Source organism: Mandrillus leucophaeus, unplaced genomic scaffold (assembly GCF_000951045.1).
Source record: "Mandrillus leucophaeus isolate KB7577 unplaced genomic scaffold, Mleu.le_1.0 Scaffold131, whole genome shotgun sequence".
Taxonomy (NCBI): Eukaryota; Metazoa; Chordata; class Mammalia; order Primates; family Cercopithecidae; genus Mandrillus; species Mandrillus leucophaeus.
In genome coordinates, this window is record NW_012101266.1 from 5,831,296 (window position 1) to 5,850,555 (window position 19,260).

A 19,260-nucleotide genomic window follows, 5' to 3' on the forward strand; every position below is an offset into this window, starting at 1 on the left:
GCAGGGACTTTATGTTAATAATGTTGATTTACAGTGAATATAAGCTTTTTCTCTGAGGATCTGAAGCTTAAGTAGCCAAGGTCAGTCATGCAGGCATGACATACCTATGTGACTGACCCCCAGGGTAAACTTCCCTGGTTGGGAATACTCTGTACACATTATCACATATTTTGGGGGAAATTAAACATGTCCTGTGTAACTCCAGTAGAAAGGAACACCTGACAGCTTGCAACTGGAGTCTTCCAGACTTCATCCCATGTGCCTTTGCTGACTTTACTCTGTATCCTTTCACTATAATAAACCATAGCATGAATATAGCAACTTCTGAGTCCAGTGCATCCTAGTAAATGATTGAGATGGTCTTGATGATCCCTGATGCAAACCTTCAAAAATCAGTCTCTTAAATTCCACACTGCATAGTTGTCACCAACTATTCTATTCCCATTTCTATTCTCACCACCCCTTTCAGTGGTAATTTCAGATAACGTGACCATACAATTTATCATCCCAAATGGGGCAGTATTAAAAGTAAAAAGAAACAGCTATTAATACTAAATTATATAATAGGATGCAGTATCATCATAATGTAATAACAGCCTGGAACAACAGCTATAAACCAGGACTATCCCTAGTTTATTGAAATGAATAGTCATCCCACTATTCACAGGTGATCCTATGGGGAAAGGAGTAAAATGTAAACAAAAGGCTTCTTGCTATAGTTGCTCCTATGTAGGGCACCTTTCTACACATCCACAATCCAAGGTTCCTTCCTGGAATCAATGTTAGATGGCTAAGTGGACATATAACTACAGTTCATCCTTGAACAACATAGAGTTTGGGACTCCAACCCTCCAGGCAGCTGAAAATTCATGCATAACTTTGAATTCCCCAAATCTACTAATAGTTTACTATTGATGGAAGCCTTACCAATGACATAGTTAATTAACACATATTTCATATTTCACAAAATATGTGAAATAACGTTTTCATGCCTGCTGGGGTACGACTTCATGAAATTTCCCAAAAATTTCCTTTTCTTGCTGTTCAACGGTCTGTATGCTGGATCCACTTATCTTGAAATGGAAAGCAACCACAGCTGCAGATCTCAATCTAAGGTACCTATCAAGTGATTCAACTTTTGCTGGTAATGTCATGACATTCTCTGCTTCTTGGGGGCACTTCTACCATCACTAGTGGCACTTGGTATGGGAGTTACCATGGTGTTATTCAAGGATTACGATATTGAGTAAACATGATGAAAAATACGTAAGAACCAGGAGAGATTACTTTTTGCTCATGGGGACATAGCAATTAGCAGGACATAGCAATTTAAGCAGATACTCAAAACACTTGACCTCACCACAAGGAGGTGACAACAAAATTATTATAGTTAATATATATAGTTAATTTTGTCTAGCTATAATTTATTTTAATTTCTGTGGGTACACAGTAGGTATACACATCTGTGGGGTACATGAAATGTTTTGATACAGGCATGCAATGCACAATAATCACTTCAAAGAAAATGGGGTATCCATTCCCTCAAGCATTTATCTTTTGTGCTACAAACAATCCAATTATACATTTTTACTTATTTTTGAATGTACAATTCAATGATCATTGACTATAATCACCATAATGAGCTATCAAATAGTAGGTCTTATTCGTTCTATTTTTTTGTATCCATTAATCATCTCCACCTTTCTCCAGCCCCCCACTACCCTTCCAAGTCTCTCGTAACCATCCTTCTACTCTCTATGTCCATGACTTCAATTGTTTTGATTTTTAGATCCTAAAATTAAGTAAGAACGTACAATATTTGTCTTTCTGTGTCTGGCTTCTTTCACTTAACATAATGATCTCCAGTTCTATCCATCCATGTTGTTGCAAATGACAATATCATTATTTTTGCTAGTACTCCATTGTGTATATGTACCGCATTTTCTTTATCTATTATTCATCTGCTGATGAACACTTAGGTTGCTTCCAAATCTTGGATATTCTACACAGAGCTGCAACAAATATGGGAGTGCAGACATCTCTTTGATATACTGATTTCTTTTCTTTTGAATATATACCCAGCAGTGAGCTGGATCCTATGGTAGCTCTATTTTTAGTTTTTTGAGGAACCTCCAAACTGCTCCCCATGGTGGTTGTGCTAATTTACGTTCTCACCAAGTGTACAAGGGTTCCCTTTTCTCCACAACTTTGCCAGCATTTATTATTGCCTGACTTTGCATATAAGACATTTTAACTGGAATGAGATGATATCTCACTGCAGTTTTGATTTACATTTCTCTGATGATCAATGATGTTGAGTACCTTTTCACGTGCCTGTTTGGCATTTGTATGTCTTCTTTTGAGAAATGTTTATTCAAATCTTTTGCCCATTTTTTGGTTGAATTATTAGGGTGCATGCAAATCTGAAATCCAGTGGGGGAGTCAAATCTTAAAGCTCCAAAATGATCTCCTTTGACTCCATATCTCACATCCAGGTCACACTGACGCAAGAAGTGGGCTCCCACAGCCTTGGGCAGCTCCAACCCTGTGGCTTTGCAGGGTACAGCCTCCCTCCTGGCTGCTTTCACAGGCTGGTGTTGAGCGTCTATGGCTTTTCCAGGCACACAGTGCAAGCTGTCAGTGGATCTATCATTCTGGGGTCTGGAGGATGATGGCCCTCTTCTCACAGTTCCATGAGGCAGTGCCCCAGTACGGACTCTGCGTGGTGGCTCTGACCCCACATTTCCCTTCCACACTGCCCTAGCAGAGGTTCTCCATGAGGGTCCCACCCATCTGTATCCTTTGTAATATTCTTTATAATAAGTGGGTAAATGTGTTTCCCTGAGTTCTGTAAAGTGCTCTGGGAAATTAATCGAACTGAGGAGGGGGGTCACAAGAATCCCAATTTACCATCACTCAATCAGAAGTACAGGTCACAACTTACTACTTGCAACTGGCATCTGAAGTGGGGGCAGCCTTGTGGGACTGTGTCATGGGATCTGATACTATCCCCATGTAGACACTGTCAGCACTGAATTATAGGACATCCAGCAGGAGAACTGCTTGGTGTGTCGGGAACAAACTCCCACACATCTGGTGTCAGATGTATTGTACTGAGTGACTGTGGGGGTAGAGGCGAAAAACCATCTTGTATTTTCCTTTTACAACAGGTCAGCCACAAGTGAGACTTTAGTTTTATTTTTTGGTAGGTAAAAAATTAGTATCATTTAGTATCCACCCAAACTCCCAACTTTATTTATTTCTCCTCAAGGCCCTAGTGACACGGTACCTGAAATGACTTTATTCATTCTAACTAATTCAGATACATTTTTCCTCTTTGATACAACAGACTCCTGTTATGAGGACTGAATGGGGTAATGCTGCTTGAACACAGAGTAAGCAATGAACATATATTAACTTTTTGGAGCAAGTAATAATAGGAGTGAAAAGAGGAAAATTCTCGCTGTTACCAGGGCAGCCCTCATGAAATAGTTGGGAAAGTTCTTTTTCTTACTGTTTTGCTTTAGACCCCTATTAATAGGCACATCTGCTTAAAGAAACTAGACAGCCTGGGATGATACCAGGGCTCCGGAAACAACTCAAGTTACTGGTGACATTTCCATTGAGAAAGAAGAAAATATTTACTTTGAAAATAGTCTTTAACTTAGAAATCATTTGAATACCTATTTAGAAAATCATAGTTAAAAGTTATGGAAAATAAAGCCATTTAAGTTCTACCCCCTGCTTAAATTTTTACTTAAGTGTAACATACACATAGAAAAGTACAAAAATCATAACATATAACATAAATTTTCTGTATAATCAACACTCAAATCATGTTTTAACATTACTAGCATTATAGAAGCCTTCTCAGAGTCCATCAGTCACTATCAACCATCAAAGGTAACCAATACCCTACTTTCTAACACTATGAATACATTTTATCTATGTCTGAACCATATTAAAATGAGATCATAGGATATATGCTCTTTTGTGAGTGGCTTCTTCATTGTTATCTTTGTGAGATTTATTCAGGTTATTACATAATACAACAGCTAATCATTCTTAGTTGCACAGTATGCCATTGAATTAGAATATCACAATGTGTCCACTCTACTGGTGATATAAATTTGGGTTCTTTCCAGTATGGTGCCATTACAATTAGTACTGTTAGAAACATTTCTTACACATCTTTTGGTGAACATATATATATACACGTATCTACTGATTATATACTCAGAATAGAACTCCTAGGTCAAAGAGTCGCGTAGGTTAAGCTTTAGTATATAGTGCCAAATAGACTTTCAAAACAATTATGCACACTTAGACTTTAAACAGCAGTGTATGAGAGTTTCTGCAGTTCTATAGCCTTGTCACCACCTTATGTTACCCATCTTTTAACTTTAACCATACTCAACGGTGTGTGGTGGTATATGATGATATTAACTTGTACTTCTCTGACATAAGACTGTGTACCATTTCATCTGTATTACCCATTTAGATATCCATTTTCACAAAGCCTGTTCAAGATTTCTGCTCATTTTCTATTGGTCTTTTGATCATTATTTTTTCTTAAACATGGTCTCACTATGTTGCCCAGGCTGGTCTCAAACTCCTGGGCTCAAGCAATCTTTCCACCTCAGACGCCTGAGTAGCTGGGATTAAAGTGGTCTGTATTTTCTTATTGATGTATAGGAATTCTTTATATATTCTAGCTACAGTCTTTTGTCATATGTATTACAAATATCTTTGCCAGTTCGGTGGCTTGCCTTTTCATTCCAAGAGCAGAAATTTTCCATTCCAATAAAATCCATTTTTTCAGTTTTTTTCTTTATAGTTAATATTGTTTTATGTCCACTTTAAGGGATCTTGGCCTACAGCAAGGTCAGGAAAGAGATTCACTCAGAAGAAAACAAAAGCTTTATTATTTTACTCTTCAAGTTTGGACCAAATTTATCTGAAATTGATTTTTGTGTATGATGTGGAGTGGTCTTACTCGATTTTAAATCATTATTAGATTTACTAATCAGAATACAATTTCCAGTATGCCTTTATTTTTTCTTTCTTAATTTTTCTAGTTCCATTGATTACCTACATGTTGCAGTCATCCTTTTTTAACTGTTAGAAGACCATCCTGGTAAAAATGCTGTCTAAATAGTTCCCCTTCACTTACATGTATTTATAAAAGATCAGCAGAACCTACTAAATGTGCAGATTATACTGGGCAAAAAAGAAAAAAAAAGTTTGTGATAGCATTAAGTGTGCCTCTGGTAAACTAGGGAGTGGTAAAAAATATGGGTTGCCTATACAGACAGTACAGTACTGTGTTGAGGATACATGCTTTGAAACCAGGAAGACATACATGGCTTCAAATCCCTGCTCTGTGGCCTTAAGTATCATTTCACTCCTTTAAATCTCAGAACTATCAGATAGAGATAAAAGTACCTACTTTTCTGGATTATCATAAAAATTGAGTTAAACAACTTAGATCGAGGGCCCAGCATAGTTCCAAAGACCCATTTAATAAATGGCAGCCAGAATTATTTATCTGGCTGTTCAAATTATGTGATAATTATAAAATTAAAATAGAAATAGAAAATTGTAATTCTGCTGATAAATACTGATATAAAACGAAGATGACTACATGCCACAACCACCAAGACACTGTGATTTGTTAACTTACAAAGGAAAAATGCTGTCCACATTTAATTCAGAACAATACCAAGTGTAAAAAAATGTGAACACTATAAAAAAAGTATACCCTGCAGCAAAATGTCATTATAACTGCAAGTTCTTAATTTATGAAAAAAATCTTAACATTTAAAGCACTTAGATACTATGTTCAGTTTTAAAAAATCAAAAACCTTCTTCAAAACACTTTCTATTAATTTTCTTTTGATTTAGCAAAAATTATTTGATATAATTAGAAATCTAGAGCCCTAAGGTCCATACACACTGATGATCTGTTACATGGACAAGGCCAACAAAAAACAAATAAACGACAATCTGAAGTGAAGAAATTAGGGGGAAAAATTAGAGTCTTCATGGTTCTAACCATAACAACAAAATTGCTGTTGCATTATTATTTCACAAGGAGAAAGATAAAAGGAGGTAAGACCTAGAAGTGTCATAGTAAATAGCACCCTCTTGTGTCTCAATTTTAAAATGATATAAAGTTTAAAGACAATTTCAATATAACAGGTATCTAACCACTACTGAGTAGCTATTCAGGTGCCAGGGATATAAAACCAAAGACCTAAACTCTGTCTTCAAGGAATTCAAAAGCTGGTGGGAGAAAAATTACTTCTAATTTACAAAAAAGAATAATATTTTAAATTGTCCTGCATTTTAATTACCTAGTATTCAAAAAATAAATATAAAAAATAGATTCTGAATAATGCCTCCTCCAAATATTAACAGTTCTCCTTTCCCATGCTATTCTAGTTATAAAACATTCTTGTGTTTTCTTTGTCTTTACATCCAAGCCATAAACAGTGACCTATATATCCAGGCTACAAAGAGTAACAGGTATCTATTATGTGGCAGCTTAGTACTGAGTACTCAAGAGCACAAACTTTAGCATGCGTATACTCAAATTCTAGCTTTGCCCCTAACTCTGAGATCCAGGGCAAGTTATTTAACACTAAGCCTCAGTTTCTTATCTGAGCATAATAATGGTACCTATATTATAGAGTTGTTTTAGGGATTAAGTGAATAAATATAAAGGGCTTAAAACAATGTCCCACAAAAGAAAACACTCAATACACATTAGCTAGTATTATAATAACAAACACATGGAGAAATAAAAATGTACACAAGATAAAATAAAAATATCACAAATTACCCTTAAACAATACCACTTATTTGGCAGACCCCCTTTCAAGTTTCTAAGTAAAAAAAAATATTGTTTCTCGGTTTAGAAATTTCTGTTAAAATTCAGGAGGAACATATCCTGCTGTTTTGAACCTACAATAATAAATGAAATAAAAAAGGGTTACACTGACATGTTATAAGATAGGAAAAGTCTTCAGTGCAAAAATTGGAGGCATAAATTTAAGGATACTAATATGCTGAAGCAAAAAAAATTTTTTTTCAACACCAGCAAGATGTTCTAGAGAGAAACATCTTGGTTTAACTCAAACCAATAACTAAAAAATACCATTACAAATACTGAATGTACCAACAGGTCTAGGGAAGACAAACTGAACTTAAAATCAGATCATTTATCTTTGAAGAACAATTATGAATGTAGCCTAGGTACACTCTCCAATATGTACTACTGCATGTACTATTAAGAATCTTTAAAGTATGGTGTTCAAGATACGTAAATAGCACTTGACTCAACATATGACTGCATTCTGGACTGGATTTCTACTACACCTCACTTGGACACTCACATGCCAGTGATGACAATGTTAGCAAAAACAGTCATTTAATGGGCATTTACTATGTACCATGCACTTAACACATAATGAACTCTTAATGTCAATATAGAGAAATTAAGAGTTGAAGAAAGGACCATCTATCTTCTGTATCACGTCATAATAATTCTGAAAGAGTTGACATTAATGATTCTTTCTCTGTGGTTTATAGAAAGTTAACGATAGTAACAGCTAGCATTTACTTGGTACAGTTGATCTTTGAACAACAGGGGGATTGGGATGCTGACTCTCCACACAGTTGAAAATCTGTGTACAACTTTTGACTCACTAAAAACCTAACTACTAATGGCCTGTTGCTGACCAGAAGACTTATCGATAACATAAACAGTCAATTAGTACATTTTTTGTTGTATGTATTATATACTGTAATCTTACAATAAAACGAGCTGGAGAAAAAATGTTATTAAGAAAATAGTGAGGAAGAGAACACATATTTACTATTCATTTAGTGGAAATAGTTCATCATAAAGATCTTTATCTTCATCTTCACATTGAGTACACTTAGGAAGACGAGGGGTTGGTTTTGCTGTCTCAGGGGTGGCAGAGATGGAAGAAGTGGAGGAGGTGGAATGGGAGGCAGGAGAGGCAGGTACACTCAGTGTAATCTTTATTTTAAAAAATCTGTGTATAAGTTGACCCACACAGTTCATACTTGTGTTGTTCAAGAGTCAACTCTACGTAGTATTGTGGCATTAACACTGTTCCGAGTGCTTTAAGTATTTTATTTGAGCCTTCACAGTAATCCCATAAGGCAACTACTTTTATCATCAACCATTTGCAGAAGAGTAATCTAAAGCAAAAGGTTAACTACTAACACTTAATGGTAGAGTCCTGATTCAAATCTCAAAAATCTAATTCCAGAACCGACATCAACAACAAATAATATATTATTTCTAATGTAGTAAGAAGCGATCATTTAGAAAATATGGAAAATACAGAAAAGTATAAAGCAAAAATCTGAACTGTCCATACAGCACCCACAAAAATCTACTGTTAAGAGTTAAAATCTCATTCATAACTTCCTTTCAAGTGAAGAAATAGAAAAAGAAGTAACTACAAACACAGGCTTTTCACACCATTCTTTAAAGTGTTTCGGCTGCCTAAATCAAATGATAAATTTCAAGGAGAATAAAAGAAGTTAACAAAAGGATTCAACACGATGATGGTTAATATTAGGTGTTAACTTGATTGAAGGATGCCTAGATAGCTGGTAAAGTACTCTTTCTGGACGTGTCTGTGAGGGTGTTGCCAGAGGAGACTGACATTTGAGTCAGTGGACTGGGAGAGGAAGACCTGCCCTCAGTGTGGGTGGGCACCATCCAACTGGCTGCCAGCATGGCTAGAACAAAGCAGGCAAAAGAAGGTGAAATAACCTTGCTTGCTGAGTCTACTGGCTTTCATCTTTCTCCCACACTGATTGCTTCCTTTGGTTCCTCCTGCCCTAAAACATCAAGACTCCAGGTTCTTCAGCCTTTGGACTCTTGGTTTTACACCATGGTTTGCCAGGGGACTCTCCGGCCTTTGGCCACAGACTGAAGGCTGCACTGTTGGCTTTCATGTTTTTGAGGCTTTTGGACTCAGACTGAGCCACTACTGGCTTCTTTCTTCCCCAGCTTGCAGACGGCCTACTGTGGGACTTTGCCTTGTGACTGTGTGAGCCAATTCTCCCTAATAAACTAACTCCCTTTCATATATACATATATCCTATCAGTTCTGTCTCTCTGGAGGACACTGACTAATACAGATGGAAAGTCATTAATGTGTCTTTGGAACCAGGAGGAAGACACTGAAATACTCAAGAAAGCAGAAGAAACGGAAATACAACTAATGTAGTAAATGATGTTGGCCATAATGTTAGTGCAGACTTCTGGAAATAGAAAGAAGTAATATTAGTTAAGTTCATATTATTAAGTCATAGGGCTATGATTTCAACCCAGGAAGAACTTTGAGATCAACAGTTTTTCTATGTGATAGAATGTCTGTATCAGTGTTCCTATTAGTGTGTTAGCAAAGAATCAATCTTGAATCAGGCCAGGGCCTCTCAAGTCAACATATAATAACCTCAGAAACTAGGAAAAAAAACGGTTGCCTTACTAGTTAAGTGATTTTTTAATCCAGAAAGATTTAAAGTAACAGAAATTATGATGTGAACCTATAATATTAGGATTTTCACATTAAGTTTAGAAAGAATCCATATAGTTGATATTTAAATACTTACGCCTTAAAAAAATGTGGTATCATAAGAATACTTAACAGACTAGGCTTTTATAAATCTAAATTTCAACAAAAACCTGAATATCCAATTGGAATGGGTTGTTTTTTCTTTCTTTTTTTTTTTTTTTGAGATGAAGTCTCACCCTGTCGCCCAGGCTGGAGTGCAAAGGTGTGATCTCAGCTCATGGCAACCTCCGCCCCCCCAGGGTTCAAGCGATTCTCCTGCCTCAGCCTCCCAAGTAGCTGGGTACAGGCGCACACCACCATGCCCAGCTAATTTTTTGTATCTTTAGTAGAGATGGGGTTTCACCACGTTGGCCAGGCTGGTCTCAACCTCCTCAAACCTCGTGATCCACCTGCCTTTTTAAGCTGAAATATAAAGGAAAACTTGCCTACATTGATTGATGTATTAGAATGTTTAAGATAACTTAAGAATCACCATAATACATGAACTTCTAAAAATTAATTTGAGATATTTAAAAATTTGAGAAAGTTTGCCAAAATATGAGCATAAAAATAAAACATATGACATATATAAATTCAGTTTAAAATACAGGTACTCCTTGCTTTATACGGTACCATGTTAATGGATCTCAGCAACCACTGAATCGTGCAAAGTGATAAACATGGTTCCTGCAAACATGAATTATTACCATGGTATTCGGCAAAGCGAGGACTGCTTGTACTATAGGAAGCTTAATTATGTTTCAGTCCCTCCATTTAAGTGACTTAATTTGATTTGTATGTTGAATTTCTAAGAAAGAACCGGGTTTATGAATTTGTAAGGTTAATAAGTATTAATTTTAAAAATGAAAGTAAACTCTGAATAATTTCTTTCTGTGTACAAAACTACTCATGAGAACATTTTTTAAAGCTTATATTGACATAAATTGTCAAAACTATATTTAAACTCCCAAGCAAAAGCTGATTTTTAAAATGGTATTTGGCCTAAAAATACATTCTTCTACCTATAGTTGAATATGGTATGATTGATATTTTGAGCAGTGACTTAAAAAGAGTAAAAATATTACAAAGGAGGTGGCTGGCAAGATGGCCGAATAGGAACAGATCCAGTCTGCAGCTCCCAGCAAGATCAACGCAGAAGGCAGTTGATTTCAGCATTTCCAACTGAGGTACCTGGCTCATCTCATTAGGACTGGCGAGACAGTGAGTGTAGCCCAGGAAGGGTGAGCAGAAGCAAGGTGGGGCATTGCCTCACCCGGGAGGCATAAGGGGTTGGGGAACTCCCTCCCGTAGCCAAGGGAAGCTGTGAGGGACTGTGCTGTAAAGGATGGTGCCACCTGGCCCCGATACTACGCTTTTCCCATGGTCTCTGCAACCTGCAGATCAGGAGATTCCCTCAGGTGCCTATACCGCCAGGTCCCTGGGTTTCAAGCATAAAACTGGGCAGCCGTTTGGGCAGACACCACGCTAGCTGCAGGAGTTTTTTGTCATACCCCAGTGGCACCTGGAACACCAGCAAGACAGAACCATTCACTCCCCCGGAAAGGGGGCTGAAGCCAGGGAGCCAAGTGGTCTATCTCGCTCAGTGGATCCCACTCCCATGGAGCCCAGCAAGCTAAGGTCCACTGGCTTGAATATTTGCTGCCAGCACAGCAGTCTGAAGTCAACCTGAGACACCGGAGCTTAGTCGGGGGAGAGGTGTCTGCCATTACTGAGGCTTCAGTAGGTGGTTTAACCCTCACAGTGTAAACAAAGCCACCTGGAAGTTCGAACTGGGCGGAGCCCACCGCAACATGGTAAAGCCACTGTGGCCAGACTGCCTCTTTAAATTACTCCTCTCTGAGCAGGGCATCTTTGAAAGAAAGGCAACAGCCCCAGTCAGGGGCTTATAGATAAGACTCCCATCTCCCTGTGACAGAGCACCTGGGGGAAGGGGTGGCTGTAGGTGCAGCTTCAGCAGACTTAAACGTTCGTGCCTGCCAACTCTGAAGAGAGCAGCAATCTCCCAGCACAGTGCTTGAGCTCTGATAAGGGACAGACTGCCTCCTCAAGTAGGTCCCTGAGCCCTGTGACTCCTGACTGGGAGACACCTCCCAGCAGGGGTCAACAGACATCTCATACAGGAGAGCTCTGGCTGGCATCTGGTGGGTGCTCCTCTGGGACAAACCTTCCAGAGGAAGGAACAGGCAGCAATCTTTGCTGTTCTGTAGCCTCTGCTGGTGATACCCAGGCAAACAGGGTCTGGAGTGGACCTCTAGCGAGCTCCAGAAGACCTGCAGCAGAATGGACTGTTAGAAGGAAAACTAACAAACAGAAAAGAATAGCATCAACAAGGACCATAAGGATGTCCACACAAAAACCCCATCTGAAGGTCACCAACATCAAAGGCCAAAGGTAGATAAATCCATGAAGATGAGGAAAAACCAGTGCAAAAAGTCTGAAAATTCCAAAAACTAGACCACCTCTTCTCCTCCAAAGGACCACAATTCCTCGCCAGCAAGGTAACAAAACTGGATGGAGAACGAGTTTGACAAATTGACATGAGTAGGCCTCAGAAGGTGGGTAATAACAAACTCCTCTGAGCTAAAAGAGCATGTTCTAACCCAATGCAAGGAAGCTAAGAACCTTGAAAAAAGGTTAGACAAATTGCTAACTAGAATAACCAGTTTAGAGAGGAACGTAAATGACCTGGTGGAGTTGAAAAACACAGCACGAGAACTTCATGAAGCACACATAAGTATCAATAGCCAAATCAATCAAGTGGAAGAAAGAATATCACAGATTGAAGATAAACTTAATGAAATAAAGCTTGAAGACAAGATTAGAGAAAAAGGAATGAAAAGGAACAAACAATGCCTCCAAGAAATATGGCACTATGTGAAAAGACTTAATCTGCGTTTGACTGGTGTACCTGATAGTGACAGGGAGAATGGAAGCAAGTTGGAAAACACTCTTCCGGATATTATCCAGGAGAAATTCCCCAACCTAGCAAGGCAGGCCAACATTCAAATTCAGGAAATACAGAGAACATCACAAAGTTACTCCTTGAGAAGAGCAACCCCAAGACACATAATCGTCAGATTCACCAAGGTTGAAATGAAGGAAAAAATGTTAAGCGTAGCCAGAGAGAAAGGCTGGGTTACCCACAAAGGGAAGCCCATCAGACTAACAGCGGATCTCTCTGCAGAAACTCTTCTGGCTTATAAGCCAGAAAAGAGTGGAGGCTAATATTCAACATTCTTAAAGAAAAGAATTTTCAACCCAGCATTTCATATCCAGCCAAACTAAGTTTCATAAGTGAAGGAGAAATAAAACCCTTTACAGACAAGCAAATGCTGAGAGATTTTGTCATCACCAGGCCTGCCTTACAAGAGCTCCTGAAGGAAGCACTAAATATGGAAAGGAAAAAACTGTACCAGCCACTGCAAAAACATGACAAATTGTAAAGATCATCAACCCTATGAAGAAACTGTGTCAACTAACGGGCAAAATAACCAGCTAGCACCATAATGACAGGATCAGATTCACACAAAATAATATTAACCTTAAATGTAAAAGGGCTAAATACCCTAATTAAAAGACACAGGCAAATTGGATAAAAGGTCAAGACCCATTGGTTTGCTGTATTCAGAAGACCCTTTCATGTGCAAAGACACACACAGGCTCAAAATAATGGGATGGAGGAATATTTACCAAGAAAATGGAAAGCAAGAGAAAGTAGGGGTTGCAATCCTTGTCTCTGATAAAACAGACTTTAAACTAACAAAGATCAAAAAAGACGAAGAAGAGCATTACACAATGGTAAAGGGATCAACGCAACAAGAAGAGTTACCTTTCCTAAATATATATATCCCGATACAGGAGCACCCAGATTCATAAAGCAAGTTCTTAGAGACATACAAAGAGATTTAGACTCCCACATAATAATAGTGGGAGACTTCAACACCCCATTGTCAATATTTGACAGATCAAGACAGAAAATAAGCAAGGATATTCAAGACATGAACTCAACTGTGGACCAAGTGAACCTAACAGACATCTACAGAACTCTCCACCCCAAATCAATAGAATATACATTCTTCTCAGCACCACATCACACTTATTCTAAAACTGACCACATAATTGGAAGTAAAATACTCACCAGCAAGTGCAAAAGAACAGAAATCATTAATGAACAGACTCTCACCACAGTGCTATATCAAATTAGAACTCAGGATTAAGAAACTCACTCAAAACCATACGACTTCATGGAAACTCAACAACCTGCTCCAGAGTGACTACTGAGTAAATAATGAAATTAAGGCAGAAAAAAAATGAGTTCTTTGAAACCAATGAGAACAAAGATACAATGTACCAGAATCTCTGAGACACAGCTAAAGCAGTGTTTCAAGGGAAATTTATAGCACTAAAACCCCCACAGGACAAACTGGGAAAGATCTAAAATCAGCACCCTAACATCACAATTAAAAGAATTAGAGAAGCAAGAGCAAACAAATTCAAAAGCTAGTAGAAGACAAGAAATAACTAAGATCAGAGCAAAATTGAAGGAGACAGACACACGAAAAACCTTTCAAAAAAATAAATGAATCCAGGAAGTGGTTTTTTGAAAAGACTAACAAAATAGATAGACCACTAGTCAGACTAACAAAGAAGAAAAGAGAAGAATCAAATAGACACAATAAAAAATTATAAAGAAGATATAACCACTGTTCCCACAGAAATACAAACTACCATCAGAGAATACTATCAACACCTCTACGCAAATAAGCTAGATCTAGAAGAAATGGATAAATTCCTGGACATATACACCCTCCCAAGACTTAAACCAGGAAGAGGCTGAATCCCTGAACCAGACCAATAACAAGTTCTGAAATTGAGGCAGTAATTAATAGCCTACCAACCAAAAAAAGTCCAGGACCAGACAGATTCACAGCTGAATTCTACCAGAGGTACAAAGAGGAGCTGGTATCATTCCTTCCGAAACTATTTCGATCAATGGAAAAAGAGGGACTCCTCCCTAACTCATTTTTTGAGGCCATCATCATGATATGATACCAAAGCCTGACAAAGACACAACAAAAAAAAAAGAGAATTTTAGGCCAATATCCCTGATGAACATTGATGCGAAAATCCTCAATAAAATACTGGCAAACCGAATCCAGCAGCACATCAAAAAGCTTATCCACCATGATCAAGTCAGCTTCATCCCCGGGTGGCAAGGCTGGTTTAACACACGCAAATCAATAAACGTAATCCATCACATAAATAGAACCAATGACAAAAACCACATGATTATTTCAATAGATGCAGAAAAGGCCTTCGACAAAATTCAACACCCCTTCATGCTAAAAATTCTCAATAAACTACATATAGATGGAACATATTTCAATAAGAGCTATGTATCACAAAACCACAGCCAATATAATACTGAATGGGCAAAAGCTGCAAGCATTCCCTTTGAAAACTGGCACAAGACAAGGATACCCTCTCGTCACCACTCCTATTCAACACAGTATTGGAAGTTCCGGCCAGGACAATCAGGAAAGAGAAAGAAATAAAGGGTATTCAAATAGGAAGAGAGAAAGTCAAATTGCTTCTGTATGCAGATGACATGACTATATATTTAGAAAACCCCATCGTCTCAGCCCAAAATCTCCTGAAGCTGATAAGTAACTTCAGCAAAGTCTCAGGATACAAAATCAATGTGCAAAAATCACAAGCATTCCTGTACACCAATAATAGACAAACAGAGCCAAATCATGAGTGAACTCCCATTCACAATTGCTACAAAGAGAATAAAATACCTAAGAATACAACTTACAAGGGATGCGAAGGGCCTCTTCAAGGAGAATTACAAACTACTGCTCAAGGAAATAAGAGAGAACACAAACAAATGGAAAAACATTCCATGCTCATGGATAGGAAGAATCAGTATCATGAAAATGGCCATACTGTCCAACATAATTTATAGATTCAATGCTATCCCCATCAAGCTACCATTCACTTTCTTCACAGAATTAGAAAAAAGTACTTTAAATTTCATATGCAACCAAAAAAGAGCCTGTGTAGCCAAGACAACCTTAAACAAAAAGAATAAAGCTGGAGGCATCATGATAACCTGACTTCAAACTATATTATAAGGCTACAGTAACCCAAACAGCATGGTACTGGTACCAAAACAGGTATACACACCAATGGAATAGGACAGAGGTCTCAGAAATAATGCCACATATCTACAATCATTTGATCTTTGGCAAATCTGACATAAACAAGCAATGGGGAAAAGATTCCCAGCTTAATAAATGGTGTTTGGAAAACTGGCTAGCCATATGCAGAAAACTGAAACTGGACCCCTTCCTTACACCTTATACAAAAATTAACTCAAGATGGATTAAAAACTTAAACATAAGACCCAAAATCATAAAAACCCTAGAAGAAAACCTAGGCAATACCATTCAGGACATAGGCATGGGCAAAGACTTCATGACTAAAACTCCAAAAGCAATTGCAACAAAAGCCAAAATTGACAAATGGGATCTAATTAAACTAAAGAGCTTCTGCACGGCAAAAACAAACAAACAAACAAACAAAAAACTATCATCAGAGTGAACAGGCAGCCTACAAAATGGAAGAAAATTTTTGCAATCTATCCATCTGACAAAGGGCTAATATCCAGAATCTACAAGGAACTTAAACAAATTTACAAGGAAAAAACAAACAATCCCATCAAAAAGTGGGCAAAGGATATAAACAGACACTTCTCAAAAGAAGACATTTATGCAGTCAACACACATGAAGAAAAGCTCATCATCACTGGTCATTAAATAAATGCAAATCAAAACCACAATGAGATACCATCTCCCTCCAGTTAGAATGGCAATCATTAAAAAGTCAGGAAACAACAGATGCTGGCAAGGATGTGAAGAAATAGGAACGCTTTTAAACTGTTGGTGGGAGTGTAAATTAGTTCAACCACTGTGGAAGACAGTGCGGTGATTCTTCAAGGATCTAGAACCAGAAATACCATTTGACCTAGCAATCCCATTACCAGGTAAATACCCAAAGGATTATAAATCATTCTGCTGTAAAGACACATGCACACGTATGTTTATTGCAGCAGTGTTCACAATACCAAAGACTTGGAACCAACCCAAATGCCCATCAATGATAGACTGGATAAAGAAAATGTGGTACATATACACATCATGGAATACTATGCAGCCATAAAAAGGATGAGTTCATGTCCTTTGCAGGGACATGGATGAAGCTGGAAACCATCATTCTCAGCAAACGAACACAGGAATAGAAAACCAAACACTGCATGTTCTCATTCATAAGTGGGAGTTGCACAATGAGAATACATGGACACACGGAGGGGAACATCACACACCGGGACTTGTCAGGGTGTGGAGGGCTAGGGGAGGAATAGCATTAGGAGATAATGCTATCCTACATCTACCTAATGTAGATGACGGGTTGATGGGTGCAGCAAACCACCATGGCATGTGTATACCTATGTAACAAACCTGCACCTTCTGCACATGTATCCCAGAACTTAAAAGTATAATAAAAAAAATATGTATCACAAAGCTTTTCCTCACAGAATTTCAACTATTAAATATTGAAGGTATGATAGAAGAAAAACCCCACCATTTGATAAACACCACAAATATTAATAATTCTTTTAGGTAAGAATGATCAATAGATACTAGGATGAATGAACAAATATATGACTAGAAAAAGTATATTTACATAGTCTCAAATATTCCCCATAATATACTAGCACAATGGGAAAATGAAACTTTATGGTGCATAAACCTGTTGGACCCCACCTTAACCAAGTGATCATCAGGTATCACAAGTAGTGGAACAAATGGACACCATATACCTCTTGATATGATGCACTATGGACATAACATCATTTCTGTGGCATTCTTGCCAAAAATGCACAGTCTAAATCATAATGAAGTATCAAACAAACCCAAATTGAGGAATATCAAAATAACCAGCTAGTACTCATCAAAAGGATCAGTATATGAAAGACATGAACGAAAGACAAAGTTAAAGAATTGTTACACAGTAAAGGAGATAAAGGAGACATGACAGCTAATGGAATGTGTGAATTACATCCGGAATGAGAAAAGGACATTAATGGGACAACTGGCAAACTGTAAACAAGGCCTACAGATTATATAGTTGTGTATCAATGTTAATTTCTTGGGTTAATAGCTGTACTGTGGTTAATGTCAAATTTGGGTAGTCTCCCCACCATGTCCAATTCCTTCCTGAAAACCAACCATTCTACATTAGGACATGATGAATTTACCTTAAATCAAAGAAGAAGACCAACATAAGCTGAGTTTTTCTCTTAAACCTACATTGAAGGGAAGAAAATAAATTTTAAGTCACTTCCAGCTCCAAAATTCTGATTTTAAGCACTTGAGTTCTAAACTACTTCCTTCACTACTGTGAAGTAACTAAGAAGAGTGTGTCCACTATATTCTAAATCATTTGCTGGTTGTTTATATAAATTAGTTCTAATTCTTACAACAACGCTGGTGAGATAAGTATGAATATCAACACTTACAAAAAAGAAAACTGAGGAAAGATGAGACTAAGTAATTGCCTAAAGTTATACAACTGTTAGGTGACAGAGTCAAGATTCAAATCCATACTACCTGACTCTAACACCCTGACACTCTAAACTTGACACCATGATGCCTCCTAAATGAACTGCTAAGACATCAATGAAACATGTAAATTATAAGAGCAGGTATCATCAAATTTGATACCAGGATTTGATACCAGGATTTGTCACAAATAAATAGCAACATAAATAACTAAGAATTATTATATTTGCAATTGCTGGAAATTAGATTTCTCAAGCATGAAAATAACACAGGAAAATAATTTTAGGAATCCTGCACAACTCTAACAATCTGACCCAAACTATTTTTAAAAAATTGGGGGTTGCCCAAAAATATATGAGAAACAAATCTTATTGAAAACAGAAAGTTTTAAATAACCGGGTAACACAGTATAATGTAGGAGGCAGAATTTTCCTAAAATGATCCTGGGCATTCGCTTGAGTGCCTGGAAAATAAGCTCGCTAGGCAGGGATCCCTCTTGCTCCAGCAGGAGGAACTATACCAGAAACTCATCTGCTTCTGGGACCAGGAGTTAGTTTATCTCCAACAGGAGAGTTGCAAATTCCCATAATTTCCAAGTGCTGGACGGTTGGTTTTCCCAGGCAATTTTAAAAAACAGGTGGTACCCAAACCTACATAGCCCAAGGCTTAAACAGTATATCTGTTACCCCACCAACAAGTGTACTTTCAGGCCTACCATCATGATAGATGAGAACAATAACTGGGTGGGCCTTCATTGGCACACCACTGTATGTTCAGTCAGTCAGCAGCACCTACCTCACCATAATTTGCTAGGTGATGCTGGGAAGATCAGAGACCTTTCTTCACTTAAGTATTCTTGGCTTATAAATTTCCCCAGTGAAGACTATTTCTTATCACATAAATGTGTCATATAAAATTCATTCCAAGCCATCAAACAACATACAGGATAAACAGATTCACAAATGCTTCTAACAATGAGAAAGTCAGAAAGATTACAAAAAAAAAAAACC

At 37.7% G+C, this 19,260-nt stretch overlaps 1 protein-coding gene across 1 annotated transcript in view; it reads right to left on the reverse strand.

Moving 5' to 3' along the window:
- Positions 1-19,260, reverse strand: part of AP3S1 (adaptor-related protein complex 3, sigma 1 subunit) — a gene marked incomplete at its 5' end in the record, with an annotated part of 47,517 nt that overhangs the window by 19,865 nt on the left and 8,392 nt on the right. The window lies entirely within an intron of this gene.